Source organism: Trachurus trachurus, assembly GCF_905171665.1.
Source record: "Trachurus trachurus genome assembly, chromosome: 6".
Taxonomy (NCBI): domain Eukaryota; kingdom Metazoa; phylum Chordata; class Actinopteri; order Carangiformes; family Carangidae; genus Trachurus; species Trachurus trachurus.
Genome location: NC_139897.1, coordinates 34,511,913 through 34,525,094, shown reverse-complemented (window position 1 = coordinate 34,525,094; position 13,182 = coordinate 34,511,913).

Genomic DNA, 13,182 nt, shown 5'->3' with positions numbered 1-13,182 from the left:
GAAGTGGATGAGACTCTCCATGTACTCCGTCAGCGCGTCCACGTCTTTGAAGTTGGTGAACTTTGGGCAGTCGGCTCATCATGTCCGTGAACTCTCCGAGACCTTCCAGCTCGAGCTTCAGCCGCTGATGTCTCTCCATCAGCTGGGTCTTGTCGGTCTTCAGCCTCTGCAGCTCCTCTCGCTGCCTGACGGTGCTCTGACGCTCCGTCTCAGCCGTCCGAGCCGCCTGCTTGGCCTCCTGGTCTTCAGGAAGGGGTCCGTAGCCCTGGTACTCCTCCTTGACGCTCTCGTAGTGCTCGTTCATGCCGGTCGATCTCGTCGCAGACGCTCTGCAGCTTCCGTCGGCGCTGCTCGATGTCGGCCGACAGCTTCCACGTGTCCCGCCGCTCCTCTGGACGTCCTGGATGACGGACAAGCTCGCCGTGGCGCTCCGACGAGACGCCGCCGGCCGCGTGGAACTCGCTGACCGGTGGTTGGGACTGACTCATCGTGGCTGCTGGGCTGGTCTCTAGGTAAGTCTGAGCTGTGTGAGCCGGTGTGTGTTTACACTGTGAACATGTGGGTCGATTCTTATCAAGCTATGACATCACAGTGTTGGAATGATGTCATAACGATTGAGGCCAGATTCTGGATTCTGGATTTTGTCATCAAAATATTGGAATGTGAGCAAATGTCAAAGCTCAAGAGGCCGGTTTCATGGATTCATGACGTCATAGTATTCATGGGTTGCAGTGACGTCACGTCGAAGGGACCGCCGCCATGTTGTGTCGATTTGCCAGGTCTTCTCATATGACAGCATCAAACCTCAGGATGGAAATGACCGTTTCTTGACAAAGTGACAGGTTTCATACATCCTGTCTGGGTTTATATCTCTATAACAACAGACTAACTCTATATTAATCCACTTATTACACAGTTTATGAATTAATTAATTAATTTGAGACATAATGTTGATCAAAGTCCTTGTCAGGTCACTTCTCCGCTGTTTGCTCCTAACCCTCCTCCGGTCGACTCGTGTGTAGTTGTTTCAACGAGCTTTTGATAATCAATCAGTAGATGATGAATTATCATGTAAATGTTACGATGTGCGCATTTATGTCGTCCTGTCTGTCATAAGAGATGACGGTTACAGGACACGTTTGTGTCACGGACTCGCGGTGGGCACAGACACAGCTGGTCACAGCTGTGACACTGCGCTGGGCCCGTCCGCTCTGTCCGCTCTGATCGCAGGTTTGGTTCCAGCAGCGGTGAGGGAGGCAGAGAGCCTCCACTCTCCCTCTAACAAGCTACAAGTCATTTCTCTAACATCCACAATTAGTCTGAAGCTGGTAAAATGAAACACAAGGTAAAAATCCTTGATAGTTGTTCTGCCCCTGCTCCGCTGATCAGAGCGGCGTCCCTAGCAACGGCCCGTTTTACTTAGCAACGGTCTGTTATACAGAAATAAAAGACCCTAAATGCAGAATCAGTGAGTAATTAATAAGAAGTAATCAAAATGCAGAATTCAATATATTCATGTTATTAAAAAAAAAAGTGAATCCCCTCTTTTTGTGAGACTTGTCACAGCCCCACGCTGCCACTGATAGATGCCTGCAGTCAACTATTTATTCCGCCTATAACTTTACGTCTTTTGGGATGGAATAAAACTGCAGTCCGGGTTTTTTTTTGGCGATGCTATCACAGTGAACAGCACAATATAATCCTGGCATCTTTCAAATAACGTCAATTTTCGGTCTCTTGCTGATTTCCTCCTACTACTCCACTTGTTCTGGTAACGTGACGCTGTGATCTGTGTCCAGATTGCCCTGATTCGGACACAAATATGGCGGCGCAGAAAACACAGTGACGTCATGTGAATCTAATGAATTGGAATGATGGGTAACTAAACCAAACAACTAAACCCCTCAGTTTTGGATGACGTGCTCTAAGCTGGAAATTCAAAAACTGCCTTGATTATGGGCGGAGCTCCAGGAGCACTCTCCGATCCCCCCCTCCCCCTGCGCCGCATTCACCACACGCGAAATCACACGAAGGAGGGGAAAAAAAGTAATAAACACACATGATATAGCGCTAACGAGCGACTCTGACAGCACTAGTAGCGTGGACACTACTAGGAGCGGACGCTGGAGCCGTTAGTGGCTTGTTAGCGCCGGCCGCACTAACTATTCCCATTCAGGCAGCTGTTAGCAGCCGGTGCTGATTGGTCGGGGAGCTGGTGGCCGGTGACGAAAGCTGCCTCCAAAGCGTCATCGGCCTCCATCTCAGCCAATAGAAAAATTTGATTGTAATAGCCGTGTTTCAACCATAGAGGGCAGTCACTCTACATTACACTACAGTAGGATTGGGATAACTTTGATCCAAAAAAATCTGGATTATTCTGATCCAGCAGTTGGGTGGATTCAGGAACAAAATGTGATTTAAATTAAATTCAACTGGTCAAATAACAATATTCATAAAGTAGTATATATACAGTTATTGATTTATATTTTGCACCTAATTTTAAACCACAACAGTGATTAGTAAATAAAGTTAACTTTTGAATATTCTACAACTGTAAAACTTTTCCCCAACTACTTTCCCCCAAACTGAATTTAATGAATTTGAAGTTTGAATTTGAAACACATGGGGAAATATTCACAATTTCACTAATGTCCTGTATATTTGCTTTTTTCAATTTATTTTAACAGCCCAACCAGATGAGTCTGGCTGTTTAAAAGCTGAGACTTACTGATTGGCTGGAAGTCTTTGAGGCATCAGGATCTATGGATCTCTCCCTGCTCACAGCTGGAGAACATCTGCTCCTGAACGCCCCGCTGTCACGATGCCTTCACTGTCAGCAGCAGATGCGACTATTCAGACCCTTATTAACGACGGTGTTTCGACCAATCAGAGGCTGTAGAGAGACCAGGAATTAAAAGCTGAGGTGACGGTGACCAGAGGCCTCGCTCAGAGCGGCGAGTGAGACCAGCTCGTGTTTTTATCCTGAGAGAGGAGAAAGAGATCTGGTTTGTGTCAGTGTCACCGTGACGAGGTTATTATGGTCTGGCAGAGACATTAACTGTTGGCAGCAGATTCAGTCGGACACAAAGAGAGGATGTGAGAGACTTTGTTTAGTCTGAGACCGATCTGGTGTGAAGACACTTGACCTCTGACCTCTGGTGTAAACGCTGAGAGAAGTTCAGTCTGAACCGCCTCTTATTTATAGTAATGTAAAGTAACTAATTACTCTTGCAAATTCAATAACAACTTTAAATGATCTCTGTTTAAAAGATCTCGTTACTCGTTACTTTGAGTTTACTGAGTTGGAAAATCCAGATGTTGTGATTCCTGCTGGAGATAAAGGGAACAGAAAAACAATCCACCTATCAGACATTTATAAAATAAATCTGTTGCGTTTTATTGATCCAGATAAACTCAGACAGTTGGCTCATCCCACAGGAAACACCACAGTAAAAGCCTCCGTCAATGTTAATAAGACAAAACCAAGATGTTTACAACTAACCACGTAACCACTCTTATGAAGCAGTAAAGTATACTACCAGTCAAAAAGTTGGGACAAACCTTCTCATTCAGAGGTTTTTCTTTATTTTTATCATTGTAGATTCAAACTGAAGACATCCAATAGTAGTAGCAGTAAATAAAAAGTGTTAAACAAAGCAGAATATGTTTTAGATTTTAGCTTTTTCTCAGTCTCCACCTTTTGCTTTGATGACAGCTTTTCACACACTCTTGACTTTCCTGGAACGGTTTGTGTCTTCCAACAGTGTTGAAGGAGTTCCCAGAGGAGCTGAGACCTTGTTGCTGTTTGACTTCACTCTGCTGACACAAGTTTGTCATTTTGATCGACAAACTTCTGAACAACTTTCATCATTTGGAAATGAATGTGGCCAAACAAAATAACTCGTAATACAAACAAATGGAGTTACTAATGTCACCCCTGTTCAGGGGCGGACTGGCCATCTGTACGTTCTGGAGAATACCAGAACGACCGGTACAGCAGGACGGCCGCCGCCGGCCGCTGCGCAGCCGTCACAGTTTTTTTTTTCTTCTCTTGCTTATCATTACTGTTGTTCCATGTCCAGACCAATAGGTAGCAACAACACTCCTGCAGGCCCATAGATGTGCAAGCTCACTCTTAAGTCAGCCGTTGACAGTAAGAAGTGAGTATGGTGTGTAAGCTCAACTGGTAGAGCACCTTGCCTTGTAATTAATAGTCTTGCTCCTGTGTGGGATCGAATCCCTCCATAAGTGTCTGAGTTTGGTTAATGCATTTTCTTTTCCCATCATTATGATCACTCTGTCAAAGTTAAGCGTTAACGCGAAATGCTTTTAACGCTTTTACCGCTTCGACTAGCAATTGTTTTTTTTTTCCCCAATCGCCTGTTCATTCAGCCTGGGGAGGGAGATGAGAGGGGGAGGGGGGGGTGGCGCAGTCTTAGTTATAATGTTACAGAAAACCAGCATGTTTTTTCTCCTCATGTTCCTACACTAAAGAACCTGTTCTTCTTAGCACCAAACGAGGCTGCTCTCCCTCTGTCAGCTGATTTTTTAATACCATGAATGGAAAGCATAAGAAACGTCCAGATCTGGATGTTCCTTATGCTTTCCATTCATATTGCTGTTATTTCAAGCAATATATATATATATATGTGTATATATATATATATATATATATATGTATAATGTGTGGCCTCTCTCTGTCAAAAATGCCAGGGCCTATTTTCTGTCCCAGTCCGCCACTGCCCCTGTTGCTCTTAACAACCAGACTGTGGAGGTTGTGGATCAATTCAAGTATTTGGGCACAATCATTGATCACGCCTGGAGCTTCAATGTGAACTCAGAAAGTGTTTATAAGAGAGCAAACAAGCCACTGTTTTTAATCAGGAAATTAAAGAGCTTTGGCCGTAAGTCAACATATAATGGAAATGACATACAGAGGCCTTGTTGAAAGCATTTTGCAGTTTAATGTAGCTGCCTGGTATGGCAACCTGAAGGTGCAGCAAAGAAAGAAGCTTTCCTCCATAGTAAATATTGCTGGAAAGCTGGTTGGTTAGCAACAACGACAACTCGGTGAGCTGTTCAACACCACAGTTGTCAGGATGGCCAGACAGATATCCGAGGATGTTACACATCCCTTAAACTCAGAGTTCGAACTGCTCCCATCCGGCCGAAGATTCAGAGTTCCCAGGATGAGCCGGGACATTTTAAAGAAATCCTTTATAGGACGAATCTCCTTGTTGTCAGAGGTGGCAAGTAACGAAGTACAAATACTTCGTTACTGTACTTAAGTAGATTTTTCAGGTATCTGTACTTTACTTGAGTATTTATTTTTCTGACGACTTTTTAGATCACGGTGTGATTATCTGCGGCACTCGGCCTGCGGCCTCGTGCCTACGACCGAATCACAGCCGTGCTGATATACATTACAACAGCACTCCCTCTCGTGTGATATTGCTTAATTAGCCGGGCTAACGGTTAGCTACCTGTTTAACTTAATAACTCAGTGACTCAATAAACGCTCCATGAAAAAATATTTTCTCCAGCGGATATCTGAGTTACAACATGACTGAGCTAACTGGAGTAGTTTCATGTCGTGTCCCACAACGGGAGGGTTTTAACAGCTGACGTCCTGCTGTTAGCTTAGCTACCGCCGTTAGCTTAGCTACCGTTAGCTTAGCTACTGTTAGCTTAGCTACCGCCGTTAGCTTAGCTACCATTAGCTGTCCCTGTCAGCTGAGCCACTGATGCTTTCTAGACACCGTGATTCCCCCAAACTGAATAAATACAACACATAGCAACACAAAACACACACACACAGAAATAGTAATGTTTCTTCAATCATTTCAGATTTGTCTAAACGGTGATAGGGCGTGAAATATATGATATATAGCTAAACTCTCGTTCGTTACTATTGATCTCATTCAAATTAAAGCTGGTTTTCTACCAGGAAGTAGAATGTAAATGTAACCCAGGCCGTGCGAGCTCACGCCACTCCACACCCGGACTCTGCGTTGTGTTTGGTGTAGGTGTTGGGGGGGGTGCGGAAGGAGGGACGAGTCGGACACACGGATGGTTTTCTTGATTTATGGCTCGGACCACGCCGCCGTTTATTTCTCTCATTCACAACTCTGTTCAACCTTACGGCAGAGAAACAAACAACTCTCATAAGTATAAAAAATAAGAAAGAAGATAAGGATTCACCTACGGCTAGCATTCTACCACAAAACATACGGATAAAACATAAGTACTTTACATTTACACAGAGCACCGTTTATGCAGCTTACCTTACGGGCAGAGAAACAAACAACTGACCAAAATGGCGCTTGTGCGGGCGAATCCCTGCAACAAAACGGTGGCCTGTAAGGCCAAAAGGCCACAATCGCTAAACCGCTGAGGGCCAAAACAACACAACAGCGCCATCTATGGTCGCGAAAAGGCAACTACCCTACATCCACCCCTTCTTTAATTGATGGCGTCTCAGTCATCATAACAAATTAAGTAAAATAAGGACCACCTATTAAACATAAACAAAGAGAAGTGCCAAAATAAACATGTGAAGAATGAATAAGTGTGGTGTGCAGTGATTTATGATGAAAATGTGTGCATGTACCCCCCCATTAAGGTGGGTGCTTTTGCTGTGTTAAGCTACATGTGTCCTGCTGCTCGTCTTGCTTTGGCTCTCTGCCACAACTTCCATCCTCTCTCTATCTTCTGCCGCTCCTCCTCTGACTCCACGGCTCGTAGCTCACAGGACAGCTTTTTGGGGGGGACGTCGATTTCTCGGCGCGTTCCTCCTCGGAACATTGGGCCTGGGAGGCAGGCTGGTGCCCCTGGCTGTTACATGTCCCTCCTCTCCTTCACTCACTCGTCCCGTCTCTGTATCCACCTCCTCCAGTTCTGTGTGTTCACACTGTCCATTTATTGTCCCAGGTACACACTTCTCCACATTGTCCTCCGGGTTATCCACTTCCAAGTCTCCACTCTGTCTGACTCCTCTCCGGCTTGCTCTCCCATGTCCTCTGTATTCTCCATCTCCATGTTCTCTGTATCCTCCATGTTCTCTGTATCCTCCATGTTCTCCTCTGTGTCCGGTTCTACCTCTCCTCTTGTCATCCCACCAGCCCGATCGACTGGAAGAAACATACACTGTGTGAGGAGATTGCGGTGGACCACTCTCTCTGTGTTGCCATTTTCTGAGCGCACCACATACACAGGAATGCTGGGCTGCTTCTTCACCACAATGTATGGCCGGGGCTCCCACTTGTCTCCCAGTTTCTGCCGCCCCTCCACATGACACACTTTCACCAGAACTCTGTCACCTGGGTTGAAGACTTGACTCTTTGCTCTCTGGTCGTAATATTTTTTCTGTTGTCCCTTGGCTTGGTGAGAGGTCTGATTGGCCTGGGCATAAGCTTGTGACAGACAGTCATGCAGAGTCTGGACATACTCACTATACTCACATGGCTCATTAGTGGTCTGCAGCCCGAAGATCAGGTCGACAGGGAGCCGGGGATGCCTGCCAAACATCAGGTAATACGGCGTGTAACCAGTAGAGTCATGGCGTGTGCAGTTGTAGGCGTGTGTCATTGCATCCACATATTCATGCCACCGCGGCTTCAGGTGAGGCTCCAGTGTCCCAAGCATGTTCATGAGGGTGCGGTTAAACCTTTCAGTGGTTCCGTTGCCCTGGGGGTGATAGGGGGTTGTGTGGGTCTTGGTGATGCCAGTACACTTACACAGCTCCTTCACAACAGCACTTTCAAAATTGCGCCCCTGGTCTGCATGCAATTTCGCAGGGAAACCAAACCGACAGAAGAAGTTTTTCCACAGCACTCTGGCAACAGTGTTGGCCTTCTGGTCTTTAGTGGGGTACGCCTGTGCGTAGCGTGAGAAGTGGTCAGTGACGATGAGAACATTTTCTATGCCGCCCTTTGACCTCTCCAGAGTCAGAAAGTCCACACATACGAGCTCCATGGGGGCACTGCTGTGAATGCTGACCAGGGGAGCCTTTACTCCTGCAGTTGGGGTCTTTCTCAGGCAGCACCTCTCACACTGCTCACACCAAGCCTTTATCTCCTGGAACATGCGTGGCCAATGAAATCTCTCTCTTATCATCTGCACAGTCCTCTCAAAACCTAAGTGCCCTGAGTCATTGTGAAGAGCCGTCTTGACTGATTCACGCAGCTTCTCTGGCAGTACTAGCTGCTCCACTGCTCCCCTTTGGCTGTCTCGGATGCGGCGGTACATGATACCATCTCTGATCACTAACCTCCTCCACTCCTTTAAGAGAAGGCACACCTGCCCACCACCACTGATCCTCTCGCTGCGGCTCGGCTTCTGGTTCAGGCTCTTGTAGTGCAAGACAGGGCCGATGACAGGATCTTCCTTCTGCCCTGCACGGATCTCCTGTTTTGTCATGGCAGGCAGTGACTCCACCCCTACGTCTCTGTAGGGCTCATTAAGTGTGGGGGGTTCAGACTGGGGTTTTCTCTGAGGCAGACGTGCTCTGGGCTGTGGGGTTTACTGGGTCCTGTGTGGGCTGTCCCACACCATGCCTGGGCTCACTGGACCTCACCTGCTGGGGGCACGTTTGCAGGACCTCGGTGACCTCCTGGTTGGACATACGGGAGAGGGCATCGCGTTAGCGTTGCTCTGGCCCCTCCTATACTGGACATCGAAGTCAAAGGCAGCCAGCCGAGGACACCCACCGCTGGCCCGTAGCATCTAGCTTTGCCAGAGGACATGACATATTTGAGAGGGTTATTATCTGTCAGGACCGAGAATCTACGCCCATAGAGGTGGTCATAGAATTTGTCTGTCACCGCCCATTTTAAAGCGAGGAACTCGAGTTTGTGTGCAGGATACCTCGTCTCAGCTGGACTCAAACCTCTGCTGGCAAAGGCTATGACCCTCTCTGCTCCACCCTGAATCTGAACCAAGACGGCGCCGAGCCCCTCCCCTGAGGCGTCCGTCTGAAGGACAAAAGGCAGGCTGTAATCAGGATAGCCCAGGACTGGGGCGGTTGTCAGCCTTTTTTTCAGGGCCTGGAAAGCCTCTTCACAATCACAAGTCCACAAAAAGGGCGGGTCAGGCGCCAGGCTTTTCTTCATGCCCCTCTTTTTCTTTCTGGGTCACCAGCAGTGAGGCGGTACAAGGGAGCAGCTAGGGCGAGTATCCACTCACATACCGGCGGTAATAACCAGCGAACCCCAGGAATTGCAGCACTTCCTTCCGGTTTGTGGGTCTTCACCCAGTCCTTAACCCTGTTGATCTTCTCTGGGTCTGTCCGGACTCCCTCAGCAGACACCAAGTGACCCAGATACTGCACTTCCTGCCTCATCAGCTGGCATTTGGAGGGTTTCAACTTCAAGCCATGCTCCTGGAGCCGATCAAACACCAGCTGCAGCCTCTCCAGATGCTCATCAAAAGTTTTTGAGAATATGATGAGGTCATCAAGGTAAATCAACAGGTGAGTGAAGTTCAGATCTCCGAAGCAGCAGGTCATGAGTCTCTGGAAGGTGGAGGGGGCGTTCTGCAGTCCAAAGGGCATTCTGTTGGCCTCAAACAGCCCCATCGGTGTGCTGAATGCTGTCTTGTGTTTGTCATGCTCCGCCACCTCCACCTGCCAGTAACCCGACGTGAGGTCCAGTGTAGAGAAGAACTTTGCTTGCCCCAGAGCTTCCAGGGCCTCTTCTATTCTGGGCAGGGGGAAGGCGTCTCTTGTGCTGCAGGAGTTTAACCTTCTGTAGTCAATACACAACCTTAAAGAGCCGTCCTTCTTGGTCACAACCACTACAGGTGAAGCATACGGACTCTTACTGGGCCTGATGACTCCTGTAGCCTCCATCTCAATCAACAACTTTCTCACATCTTGCCACTGTGCTGGGGAATCTTGCGATAAGGGAGCCGAAAAGGTTTGGAATCAACCAGAGGGATGTCGTGCTGCACTGTCTTTGTATGGCCATAATCCATGGGATGCTGGGAAAACACATTTACATTCCTCTCCACAAGATCTTTAAGGAGGGAGCGCTGGCGTTCATTCTCGACTGCTGCTTCAGTCAAGTCCACTCCACAGCTTGCCACAACCTGGTCCAGACTCATGCATGTCTCCTTGCTCCCACCCTCGTGACATTGGCCCTGCTTTTTGTCTGAAAAGTCCACCACGCTGTTCACCAGGGAAACTTTGGCCAGATGTGTGTGAGGCTTGATGGTAATAGTGTGCTGGGACAGGTTCATTACTCTGACAGGGGCACATCCTCTTTTTACATCAGCGAGGACTTTGGCGACTAAGAGGTCTTGGGGAGCTGCAGGGAGGAGTGACTTTCAATCATTGCAGTGTAAGTCTTTCTTTGTGGGCCAGCCTTTATTTTGCACATTAAATCTATTTCTTTTCCTCCAGGAATGTGTACTTTGCGGCCAGCGTACACAGCAGGGCCCACCACGTCATCCACGTCATAAGATTCCGTGCTCCCAATCTCCAGCAGAGAAGTGTACCACTCTGGATGGCTCTGCTTGACCTGGTGGAGAAACTGCTGGCCATATGTTGCTTGGAGATGGGTTCTGGAGGCACGGAGGACATTAGTTCCCACAAGCAGAGGGACAGAGGAGCGATACTCTGAGTCAGTTACAACAAAAGCTGGCACATTCTTGAACTCTTTTCCCAACACAGTCAAGTTGATGCGCAGGACACCATGGTAAGTTACACTCTGACCGGCTGCACCTTCAATGGGAATTTTAGAGGGCTGGAGCTTTTGTGTCTGGAGGATGGGGTGGTTGCGCCAGTATTGGTGTGTAATACTGGTTATCTGAGAGCCTGAGTCAATGAGCGCTCTGCACTTCATTCCATTGACTTCCACCTCCCCCTCATTCCTGGGGCCCACTAAAGGGGTATCCTCTTCTCCATCACCAGTCTTGTTCACCTGCAGTGAGGGGTCTTGCTGCTTGCCCATAGTCGCCCCGGTGACCATGGCTCTAGCCGTTTAAAGGCCGAGTGGGGTGAGGTGTGGTCCCTTCTGCAGGGGTCATCAGCTGAGGTTGGTGAGCCCATGTCTGATTGGGATCCGGGAACACTGCTCTGCAAACCCGGGCTATATGTCCTTGCTTCCCACAACGGTAGCATGTGACAGCTGAAGTCTGGGTTGGGGGTCCGGGGGGCGGCCGGACTCTTGGTGGGGGGGCAGGGGCAGAGAAGGGAGCAGCAATCCTTGATTCAAGGTGAGTTAACTTCGCCATCTGCTCCTCTTGACAAAGGGCTAATTTCTTGACGAGATCTGTTAGCTCTGACCACTCTGATGTATGTTTAGCTTTGTCTGTCTTCATATTTAAAGTACACTCTGATGCAACCTGGACCTGTGCATAGGTTTTCTTTGACTTGTTTAATGACTGGAACTTTTTTGTCTCTTTTGCCAGATTTCTGAGCTCATCTTGCAGCTCCCGGAAGCTCAGAAGCCGAGGTTTCATTGGAGCAATCCTCATGTACACCTCCTCCTCATTTAGTCCTCTTAGAAACTGCCGAGTGAGTTTACTGTCACGGTCAGGGAAAAGCTTGCCCCCTCTTTGGGTTTCTTCTACAGCTCGCAGTGTTGCCTCTAGTGCTATAGCATAAGAGCAGGCAGACTCACCTGGCCGCTGGCCACGTTCATAGAAGTCGGCTAGTGGGTCCAGGGAGCCCTGTGTGTCACCGTACTCTGCCCTCAGTTCCTCAAATGCCTTCTCAGGGGTTTGGTTATGGGGGGGTAGATTCAGGATCAGCTTCCTGGCCTCACCACTCAGGTGACGTACCACAGTGGAGAAGCGAAGGTGGGGCGGGAGCTCTATTGCCTCCAGGAGATATTGCATGTCACGAACCCAGTCCTCTATAAGCATCTTGCTGTCAGCGTTACCAGTGAAGACTTGGACATTCTTCACCTGATGAGTCTGCAGGAAACCGCCATAGGCTGCTGGTGGGGGGCTTGGGTGGCTGTGGCTCTGACAGGGGCGTTTAGAGGTGCATGCATGTGCTGGATGGAAGATAGAGGCAGGAGGGCGTTGTTGGGGGACTGCATCTGGATACATGCTGACTTGAGGGACTGAGGCAGGGGGCTGTTGATATACTGGGGCTTGGGTGTGGGGAGGTGTGTAGTTGAAAGCAGCATGGGCAACATTCAGAGAGGTGGGCGCAGCTGAAGTGGGGCCCCATGCACTGGTGGTAGATGAGTGCAGGGGAATCTGAGCATGGTGTGCAGCAGCTTGTGACATGTGCAACTGGGGGATTTGTCCATAGTCTGTGCCTTGGGAGGTCTGTTCAGCTGTAGAGGGGTTATTCATAGTGTTCATTGTGTGTGGTGTTGGGAAACTCAACATGGGGGCTTGGGGTGCAGGTAAGGAAACAGTATCGCTGGTGGGGACCTGGGGGCTTGGCTGATAAACTTGCGTTGGATAAGGCGAGACAGCTGGCTGGTTCATGTGGGCTGCTGTACGACTTGTGTCTCTGGGAAGCTGGGATGTGGGGGACTTTGAGGTGGCAGGGTGACTGTGGGGGGCCTTTGCACACTGGTCTGGGGCAGGAGGACAGGGGGCATGGTAATGTGCACAGCCGGCTGGAACACTGGGGAGTTGCACTTGGGTTACAGGGGCTGGTAATGTGGACGCTGGAGCTGCACGTGGAACAGTATAGGGGGACAGAATTGGGGGTGATGGGGTGAACTGTGCGCCCAGTCCAAAGCCTGTGGGCTGCCGGGCTGGAGTGTGGTACTGCAGCTGCTGAGTAGGGGACCTGGGGAACTGGGTGGTTAGCTTTGACCTCACAGATGGCTGTTGGTGACTGGTGGAAGCTCCTTCACTGGAGAGGTGAGTATGCGTTCTGCTTGGGGAGTCATAGCTGTGGGTTGTTACAGGCACAGGGGTGGGTGGGCCTGATGTTGCTGCAGTGAGACCCAGTGGAGAGTCTGCGTGGTCACTCATCATCTTCAATGTTCTCTGTCTCAGATTTAAGCAGCAGAATAAAATGTATATACAGTATGTGTGTGTGAATGACTTGTTATGCTTAGCTGTGAATGAGTGTAGCTGTGTTTGAATGTAATAAACAAAATAAAATGTGTGGCAGGCACAATTATCACTTAATAACCCAAAAGCTCACACAAAATTTAAACTCAACTCAAAACGTCATTACACTACTCTATGTTCAGCACAGAGAATATGAAT